This window comes from Rhipicephalus sanguineus, chromosome 8 (genome assembly GCF_013339695.2).
Source record: "Rhipicephalus sanguineus isolate Rsan-2018 chromosome 8, BIME_Rsan_1.4, whole genome shotgun sequence".
NCBI lineage: Eukaryota > Metazoa > Arthropoda > Arachnida > Ixodida > Ixodidae > Rhipicephalus > Rhipicephalus sanguineus.
This window is the reverse complement of record NC_051183.1, coordinates 100,539,071-100,549,916: the sequence shown is the minus strand read 5'-3', so window position 1 is coordinate 100,549,916 and position 10,846 is coordinate 100,539,071. Positions and strand designations below refer to the sequence as shown.

At 44.2% G+C, this 10,846-nt stretch overlaps 1 long non-coding RNA gene across 1 annotated transcript in view; it reads left to right on the top strand.

Annotated features, from left to right (window-relative positions):
- The window catches only part of LOC119402269 (uncharacterized), a 28,813-nt gene continuing 17,967 nt past the window's right edge, over positions 1-10,846 (top strand). Inside the window, exon 1 of the long non-coding RNA XR_005185700.2 lies at positions 1-100. This is a non-coding gene — a long non-coding RNA (uncharacterized LOC119402269). The remainder of the gene's footprint in view (positions 101-10,846) is intronic.

The following is a 10,846-nucleotide window of genomic DNA, read 5'->3' as shown; positions in this document are numbered from 1 at the left end:
CGCTGCCTGTCACACCGACCCGTGGGACAGCACTTCAGCGTGCTCGGGCAGCGCCACAAAAGAAGATTAAAGGACATGGTCCTTTACGATGTCATTGAACGTAAGCTTACATCTATTACTGCATCGAAGGGAACTTTATTAGTGTGTGGTTTGGCAGGAAAACTTGGATTGATAGGCTACCTAATTGACTGGTGATTGCTGCAGTAAAAGCTACACAGGGGCGCGTTTATTTGTTAAGCACGACCAAGTGAACTCGACAGACAATTTGGCCATGAAAAGCATAGGTGAAAGTAATTGTTGTGTTTAATGTAGCGTAGTAATTAAGATGTAAATTGAAGTTAATTAAAGCGGGTGCAAAATCAGCATGACAACACTATACAGACAGTCACTATGACGTAATTAACTTGAGCACTTTCTTTTGAGTACAGTAATGATCAGTACATAGTCATAGTTGATGCAAACAATACAGCAGTCGCATGGTGACACAGGAAAAAAGATTCCACCAGCTTTCTCCAGTCTGCATATTCAGTGGATTCTCGCTGCATTTGGTAACCAATAATTCTGATTTGATCGAGTTCACTTAGAAGGATTTGCTGCAAAGTTGAATTTAAAAAGAAGAATCAGGCAAAACCAAACTGTTAATTAAGTTTAATGCGCTTCTTTGTTAAGAGATCGATGTGCTTTACAGATATATTCAAGTTTTCACTATATGTTCATGTCTGGTGTATGAATTTTCTTTCCGTTTTTTTTTCTTTTTCATTATGCACAGGAAAGGTATGCTTAGCACCACAACCTAGTCAGTCAGCATACAGGGGTTATTTGATTAGCCGATTTGCTAGCGCAGCTGGCAATTCCTGTTACATCAACTGCAACAGCATCTTTGGGTTGTCGACCTAATAAGAAAAAATAAAAGCTCAGAAAGCACCGCTTATTCATTTGGCAGTAGTACTTGTCGAACCCTAACACTTCATCAATTCAAATGTACAGCCACTTTCTAGGTAAGTGCTCAAAGGTAAAGAACTAATGTGGAAATGGTAAAAGAGCTCCTTAACAATCACCAAGACTTGAAAGGAGCCTGATTTTCTAACCCTTTGAGTGTTTACGCCGTACATGTACGTCATTGTATGTTTAAAACGCATGCCTTTTTTGGTCATTTCTCTTGCTTGGCATGTGCTGCCACACTTCGGGAACACATGGGATTTTTTTATGCTCTACTACAGCGGTGCGCCGGCTAGTTTCGGTTTCGTCCTTCGACTGGTTCCCGCTTATTGCGCCTGCGAAACTGATGACTTTCTAATTTAGAATGTTTCAAAAGGTGACGGATTTGTTGCTATCTCGTTTATTGCTTCCCGGTAAGCGATTACGCCTGTTTCTATGCAGGCGTTGACTGACACAAATGATGCCGCTGTGGTTGCGTTTCTTGTTTCGGGGACTCGCAAAAAACGCTTCCATTTCGTTGGCGATATGACGAATGATTGTTATAGGTTTCGAACTTGTTTTCGCTTTCCAGATACGCTCAAAACTACACAATTTTCTTCAGTGCGCTCACCCGCGTAGTTTGCTTGCGCTATGGAAATGCGCGCTGGTTTCTCGACTGCAAAAGTGAGTCTAGTGGCGATTCAAAGGAATCACCGCTCGACTGGCAAATCAGAATCTGATTCAGTAAATGTCAGCTCATCATACAAGGCGTTCATAAGTTAAGATTCAGATGTTGATGAGCGAGCGACATCTCAAAAGTGTGCACGGCGAGACAATGCTGACTGAATAAAAAGGGGCTTTTCTCCCTCTGTGTTTTCACTTCACACCACATCGTGCACCTATTTTTGTATGTCTGTGAACTACACAGACGTTCGTTGCAATGCATAATTTTTAACAGTCGTGTAGTTTTTTAAAATATTTTATCTGGCTGTTATTCGTGAAAAAACTATGTACATGTAACAACACAAAAGATTTTTTGTCGCTTTACGGTCACCCAAAAAAATTTTAGACAATATTTTTCTTAAAGGAGCACTGACACCAAAATTTTGCACCTTGTTTTTTCTGTTGCAATAAGGAGTTAATGACCCACTTATCATGGCTGGAAAGCTCGTTTGCTCGAGCGCGCAACCGTTAATTATCTGGAGACGGTTTTATAGCGCCCAGTCGCAGTTTCGGTTTCAGAGAGCGCCGAGGGAGGCAGGACCCAGAGTTGGGGCTATGTAAACATAGCTGGCTACGTGAGCACACAAAACCGCGTGCACATGAGCACCGGATCGACAACTCTTTTCAACGAAGGCTTCCTGGGTGCTGCCACAATGCCCTCTCAGGCGTTGTAAATATGCGTGACCCCCCCCAAGATGCACTGCCGAGGCGAGGACATCAGCCTTTGTACTCCTGTGCAAGTCTCCCCTTCTTTCCGTTGAAAAGGTCTGCTAGGAGAGAGTGGGAGAGCGCCCGCAACAATCGTGGCAGCCAACACAAACTCGTGACGCAGGTGGCGGTTGGTTGTTTACAAGAACACCAAAGACGCGTTTCGCGTGGAGTTGCACAACGCGCACTTTAGACATGATTTTAAATATGTTCTAGGCTACATTATCCATTGATATTTCGTAGATGATGCGTGTGTGACCACACAAATCTGTCCCACAGATTATCTCGCCTTCGAAATTTTGTGTCAGTGCTCCTTTAAAGGGACACTATAGGCAAATAACAATTTATGTCAGAGTGAAAGCTCAATGTATGACAATGTCTAAAACATCAATATTTTCAACAGCCGTGCCCTACTTACCGAGAAATTAAGCTTAAATGTATCACACGACGTGCGCCATGAGTGGGACATTTTGGAAATGTTCCTGATGACTTGAGGGCATCCAACTACAATTAATCATTATTAATCAAACTAGCTGAAATAAAAAAGAACCTTCCGTGCATCAAGAGATGTAATAAAATGCTGCTTGTTCGTTTCTGTCTGATTCATGGAAAAAAGAACCTCTTTGGTGTTGCCATGGGGAACGGCGCACATGGTTCAAAGGTTCCGTTTTCGCAAAACTGCGCTTCGCCCGGCTTCGCTCATGCGGTTGTGTCTCAGTGGTAGTTTCGGTAATGCGTACTGCTGCGTGTGTTTTGTATGCTCGTAAAAGTTGCTCTGACAGAAAGTTCAATAAAATGCCGCATGTGTGTGATGTTGCCGGATGCCCGAATGGTGCACGCCGCCGGGCAGTAAAGGCGGGCGACGTTAGGCACGGCAACAGTGACGTCAGAAAGACCGATTTCAGGCGAGTGGTTTGAAGTGTGCTAATGCGATGCTGACCACTAAAACGTGATTTTATTTCAAAATAAGCACTTCCTTGGCACAGAAGTAGCACTATGAGGTTTCTGGACTGTTATTTCCACAATCAAGGTCGACTGAATATTTGCTTTTAGTGTCCCTTTAACACTTTCCTTTCCACGGGAAAATAGGCCCAGTTTGGGTGCTCCTTGTAAATAATTTTTCTACTGCACAGAATATTATTGATGCTACGATATATGATACTGAACTTGTAGAACAAGGAATGCGCTTTCTAATGGTTTTATATTTAAGCAAAAATTTTTAAAGAATTTTCCAGAAAAAAAACTTTAATAGGAAAATTTTTGACGAAAACGAGAACACTGTGTAAAAACATCAATGGTGCTTTGCACCAATTGAACGAAAAAAAGAATTGAAATATGCATTTCAATCAAAAATGTTATATGCAATATCCCTGCAAATATAAGCATTCTATCTCTCTAGTCGTTATTTAGATGCAAAAGAAAACGTTAGCAAGAGTGGCTATCGTGCCACCACGCGATGCAGTTACGTGATGCGGTGAAGCACAGATTTGCGCATTGTGTTCCGCAGAAAACATTTGTTTTCTGTGTTACTTATTGCTCAAGAGTATGCATTCTTGCATACTTATTAGTTGTGATGCACATCTCGGCAATTATTTGTCAGGTAAAGAAGAGCATGCAGAAATCGACGGCTGCGACAGAACGCCGTGCGACACCACGGAGCGCAATGCCGAGGTCCACTCCGGGTCGTTCTCTCGCGCGAAACTCCACACGTTCAGCAGCCGCCGGCAAGTGGTCCCGCCCAAACGAAACTGATACCCTGCAGGTAAAAACTGTGACCTTTAGAACACGCCAGATATCTTTCGAACGGAGCACGGCAGTGACAACTCAGTTCGGAGATCAAAACGAAAGTTACCAGCGATTACCTGCTGATGTTCCATGGCTGTTTGATGCACTTTCACTGTCTATGCTGAAGGCAGATGAGTCAAAATCATCTTCAGAGTCTGCGCTGCTGTCGACATAAAAAAAAAACATACTGACTCAGACTCGCCGGAATCCGCCTAAATTTGCCGTTTCCGAGAGGCAGGAGCGCGCGATGTCGACGCCATGTTTGAAGCTATAAGCTCTTGGTCCTCTCGACTTAAGTAGCACTTCAAAGCCCTCTCCACGGCGGAAAAAATAAACGAATAGGGTAAACCAGAAAAATAGCTCCTGTTTTATACGGTGGATGATGTTGGCGGTCCGTAAGCGCTCCTAGCACGGCAAAATTTGAAGTTGAAAACCATCGATAGCGGGCTGTCGATGGGTATAGGTGAGGACAGGAAAGTGTGAAGACAAGTGAGCATTCATGATGCTGTTAGCTTCCAGAACAACTTGGATACTTTGTTTTCTATGCAATATTAGTGCTTGTTTTGTGCTGTAGTTCTTGCTTTTTTTTTATCATGTCTGGTATAAATAGATTTATAGCACTGTGTCTATTCGTAGGGAATCAGTGGGTTATTGTTTTTATTTTCTCTATAAGGCACATGTAATTATGTTACCACACACAAAGCACAACTGTATAGCTTTTCCTTCAGCTAACATATATTATAATATTGTACAGTTGACTCTCTTTAAACCGAACCTGAAGGGACCAGGAAAATGTGTTCTGTCTAACAGGAGTTCTGGTTACTGAGAGGTGAAGAGGGCTGCAGAATACAAGTACCGAATCAACCATATTAGAGGCAGTTGTTGTTCCAATTAAGCAGTTGTTCCATTAGCAGTTGTTCCATTAGGCAGTTGTTCCAATTAAGCACCAGTTCCGTTTAACCCTTCGAGGGTCGATCTTTTCGCGAAATGCGTCCCAAAAATGTGTACTTATTTTATTGCTGAATTAAATTTTTCAGACGAATCTATTTAAAGAAAGACTGTCTAAAACTTTCTGGGTGATCGTAAAGTGACAAAATTATCTTTTGTGTTGTTACATGCACATGGTTTTTTCATGAGTAACAGCACGATAAGTTCTAAAAAAAGAAAACCTATATGACTGTTAAAAAATTATGCATTGCAATAAATGTCTGTTTAGTTCATAGGACATACAAAAATAAGTGCACGAAGTGGCGTCAAGCGGAAGCATAGAGGAAGAAAAGCCACTTTTTATCCAGTCAGCAGCGGCGTAGCAACTCATTTGTGAGCGGGGGGGGGGGGGGCAAGCATCTCGTTCACTCTGTTGGATTTATATATATATATATATATATATATATATATATATATATATGTATGTGTGTGTGTGTGACAGAAAACTAGTCACAGTGAAAAACATAACATTTATTCTGAGCTTTCGTCCGGGGACCGGCCTTTATCAAAGAATCCATTCGTACATGGCGTACGGGTTTAAGTGCAGATTTTGTCAATATACACAGATGTAGACACATCATCGTGATTCGTTGGACCATGACATGGGAGGGGCCAGAACAACAACAACAGCAAACAAATCCCAGGGAGAGGGCGACACGCATACAAGGTGACATACACAAAATAAATAACAAACAGCGAAACGAACCTACATGTGTGGTTCGGAACGAGAGGCGGAGGGGAAAAAAAAGAAAAAAATGACAAAGATGCGACCGCACTTACCACGCTAAATGGGGAGACCCATCAACTACGGGACGAAAGGAGAATACGCTCACAGACGCCGGATGTAAACGTGCAGCACGCGTTTCCTTGTTGAGAGTGCTACCTTCAAAAAGCGCGTCAAAAGCAGTTAAGTGTTTGCCCACCCATGCGCCTTTTAGAGAAAGGGGTTCGGTACGGCTTTTGAAGTCGACCGGTCTCCGCGGGCATCTTGCAGGTGCTCGCGGCAATGATCATAGCCCTCCCTCAAAAAGAAGGATACGACTCGCCGGTGAACAAAATTGAGGACAGCTGCTGTTAGGCACAATGTGTGGGCACATGACATATTTCTTTCAATCAAGAGACATGATAAACATATACATATACATATCCGTACATGCACACACACGTATAGATACATACGGATATACATACACATGCACATACGTACTCATATGAACCAACAACCGATGTTCAAGCGTAAAAAAAAGAAAAAAAAAGGGTACCGCATTCGTACTTGCAGGAAGGGGGGAACGAGCACGCACGTAATACCCGTAATCACAGTACCAAACTTAATGACATATGTATTTATCAAGAAATGGGTCCAGGCTCGAATAGCACAATGCGCGACGTGTGTAATCACATGTGTACATGCATGCACATCAGGGTAAACGGATGCTTCAAATTCTGCATCCCGAGTACAAGAGTTTCTTGGGAATCGGTCACCTAGTTGCCGGCGGAATCAAATTTTTCGGGTTCGTTGCAGGTCAAGCATGATAGTCGGCCTATGCTTTCATTTATGCCACCAGAGACACTGTTAAATTTGTGGATCAGGTATGATTCAGGAGCCTCCCGGTCGTAATGGGTTTTGAAATTGAATTGAAGTACCGCCGCGGAAAATGTATGGAAGGGGTGGCCAAGGTTATTAACATGTTTAGATAGAGGAAGGTGCGGTAGAGCCTTTACGTGTGCTCTGTGATTATTGATTCTCATCCTGAACGCAGTCTCAGTTTGACCAATGTACTGTGCATGGCATAAGGTGCACTCGAGAAGGTAGATTATGTTCGCGCTGTCACAGTTGAAGTTGCCTCTTATCTGATAAGAAAACGAAGACGCGGTACTTGTGACGGTGGACACTTTGTTCATCATTGAACAGAGTTTGCACCTAGGCTTGTTGCAGGGGCCGCTGCCTGTGAATTCAGGAGTGTTGACTTTAGAGGACGTTACCCGCAACTAGTGGATTGGACGAGTTTCAACTCTACAAGGATCTTGATAACTTCACGTGCACACTGAGGCTAAACGAGTACCACTATGGCAGAACACAGGAAACAAACATTGATATTAGGCTACCATCACTACGTCATTGGACTCCTCCTTCCCAACGGGATAAATGCTTCGACATCTACATCAAAGCAGTCCAACGTGACATTTTATCCGAATACAGGAACCAATCGCCATACCAAAGAAATCTCTCTAAGAGTGAGGAGAAGGCACTACAGGGTCTAAGCAAACGTTCGGACATAATAATCAAGCCCGCTGACAAAGGTGGTGCGATTGTTATCATGAACCAACAAGACTACATGAGTGAGGCCCGCAAACAGCTAAGCGACACTTCCTTCTATAGTTTAACTGATACCAATCAGACGACTCACTTCAAAAGCGAAATGTGCCAGACATTGGCGACACTTGTGAAAAACAAAAAGATTACAGAAAAAACTGCAGCGTCAGTTCAAGCTTTAAGTCCAGTTCCTGGAAGATTCTACACGCTTCCCAAAATACACAAAGCAGGCAATCCAGGCAGACCCATTATTTCCGGCATAGGAACAGTAACTGAACCAATATCCAGTTTCATCGATAGCCTAATCAGAGACATTCCTCCAACATTACCTTCCTATGTCAAAGACACCAACCATTTTCTGGCTGACATTATTGATCTCGTTATACCTAAGAATAGTCTGCTGGTTACGCTTGACGTCTCATCTCTGTACACGAACATTCCTCATTCAGGTGGCATTCAATCTGTTGTTCAGGCGTACGAAGATTCACCCCAGAACAGTTCAGTTGATGGCGAAACTCTCAGTACACTTCTGAAGTTCGTTCTGGAGATGAACAACTTCGAGTTTAATAACACGCACTATGTCCAAACTAATGGAACCTCAATGGGAACAAAAATAGGCCCCAACTATGCCAATATTTTTATGGGCAAACTTGAGTCTGATTTTTTAAGCAGCACCCCATTCCGACCCCTTTTTTTATCGAAGGTTCATCGATGACATCTTTCTCATTTGGTGCCACGGGGAAGAGAAACTCAGGAATTTCATAAGTGCTTTCAACAATGCCCACGAGAATATACAGTAGAACCCCGCTGATACGTTTTTGAAGGGACCGTAGGAAATAAACGTAAGAGACGGGAAACGTAAGAGCCGAAAAACATGAAAAACGGCAAAATATTTAGTGGTACAGAATTTTATTTCAATTCTTACGAGCAGCACGAAAATTGGCGCGCTCAGCCGCGATCTAGTCGATGGATAGAAACGCGGAGCTTAGGACGGCCTCATCCACAGAAATGTAATCAATGTATGTGATTTTTTTAACACCAACAGCTGTAGGCATGAAAGAACTAAGCACACGCAATCACGACCGGCGCGGCGAGTCCGACCGCGAACCGCACGCACGACCGTGCGAGCTCCAACCAGCTCGAACTCCTCCCGCTCTCCGACAAATAACGATGATGATGAGTCTACGCCAACGCGATGGCAGAAGTGAATGCCAATCTCGAAGGTCTTGCTTTCGCATGCAATTACGTCATACACGCCATGTTTGTGCAATACAAATCTCAAAGGCTATGCTTTTGTCAATAGTAAATGCCAATCTCGAAGGCCTTGCTTTCGCGAGCAGTTACGTCATAGACGCCATCTTTGCAATTTGAATATCGAAGGCCATGCTTTTGTTTGCATCAATTGAAAGATCCTGTTGCTTGCGCCTCTCATGCGGCTAATATTACGGTCAAACGAGGCCAAGCTGCGTGAAAATGCACCATGGCGGCTCTCTTTGGTAGTCACTCGGTCGGCTCCGAGCGCACTTCGCGACGTATCATACGAGAACGGTCCGACAGTTACGACGTAACAGCGGGGTTCCCAATACATTGTATCCTATGGGAGCTATGCCGGGACCGGCGGAAAACGACGTAACAGCCGGGAAAACGCAGCAGTGAGGAACGTAACAGCGGGGTTCTACTGTATCATTCTCCCATTCATATTCGGCCTCTACCATTAACTTCCTTGACGTTTCAGTGAAAATATCAGACCATAAGCTCGTGACCTCAGTGTATAGGAAGCCAACCGACCGACTCCGATACAGTAAAAGCTCGTTAATTCGGATTTCTAGGGACCGGAAAAAATGTCCGAATTAACCGAATGTCCGAATTATCGAATGGTCGAAATAAACACAATAAATGCACGAGTTTTTTCAACATACCTTTACTTAACAAAGTAATCGCGGATGCTTGTCTGTTTTCGAGCAGAAATTCGCGCGGACACAATTTTTCTGAGCCCTTCAAGGTGCTCAGCAGCTCGCATGATGTATGCAGTGACCGCAAAAGTTTCACCCGTCATCCACGCTTTTCGGTTGGCACGGTAATCCACGGGAAGATTGTTGATGTCCTTAAAGCAGCGTGGCTTTTGAACCTTTCCGATAACGAGAAGCGGCAAGCGCTCTGTTCCCGTCACGTTGGCGGATAAAAGTACGGTTACTCGTTCCTTGCTTCTTGCCGCCGATTGAAGGATCCCATTTCATCACTCTTCATCACTTCTTGTCGGGAGAGCCCGTTATTCAGAGCACGCAAAATTTCTACTTTGGTGGTCAAGTCCTTGGCCTCGTACTTGGGCCGCTTCGCCGGCGTTGCCATCGGCGGAGAGTGCGGTCGCACGAGAAGTCAGCACAAAAGCACCAGTAACGATCAAGCTAAAGGAGCCGTACTGAAACGTTCCTCGATAAATCGGCGATCAACGAAGCAGCACACCAACGGGAACAAAGCAACAAAACCCACACCATAGCCTCCAGGCTATGCCCACACGCGAAAAAAAGGCGTTCAACCAGTCTCGATCCAAGCCAAGTCGATAATTGATGTCCATGGCGATGCTGCGTTTGAGCTTCACTTTTGTTCCGAATTGTTCTTTTTTCGTTTTCGAGCCTCGCCAGCGGCCCGAAAGTCGCCGAATTATCCGATTTGCGGTCAAATCTGTCCGAAATAACGAGCGCCCAGTCTCATAGAGTGATGCGTATATTTACAGGGACCAGATGACGTGTCCGAATTAACCGATTTTCCGAATTAACGAGAGTCGAATTAACGAGCTTTTACTGTACCTTCATTTTAGCAGCAGCCACGTCAAGCTCTGTAAACTTGGCATACCATACAGCCAGTCTCTTCGGTTTAGGCGTATTTGTTCTGACCAGGCCGACTTCGCCTCCAACTGTCAACGACTAAGCACTGACCTCACACGGTAACAATACCCACAGTCTGTCATCAACGATGCTATTAGGAAATCTGAAAAGAAGGACCGCCGCCACCTGATAAAGAAGACAGAATCCGAACCCGCAAATACTACTCCCAATCTCATTCTAACATATTCAGCTTCCCCGCCTAACATAAACCGCATCCTCAGAAGGCACCACAACATTCTAGTTGAAAGCGACAAGTTACGATGTGTTTTCCCGGAACCTCCACGCGTTGTCTACAGACGGGCGAAGAACATTAGAGATATTGTAACGTCCTCTAAAGTCAACACTCCTGAATTCACAGGCAGCGGCCCCTGCAACAAGCCTAGGTGCAAACTCTGTCCAATGATGAACAAAGTGTCCACCGTCACAAGTACCGCGTCTTCGTTTTCTTATCAGATAAGAGGCAACTTCAACTGTGACAGCGCGAACATAATCTACCTTCTCGAGTGCACCTTATGCCATGCACAGT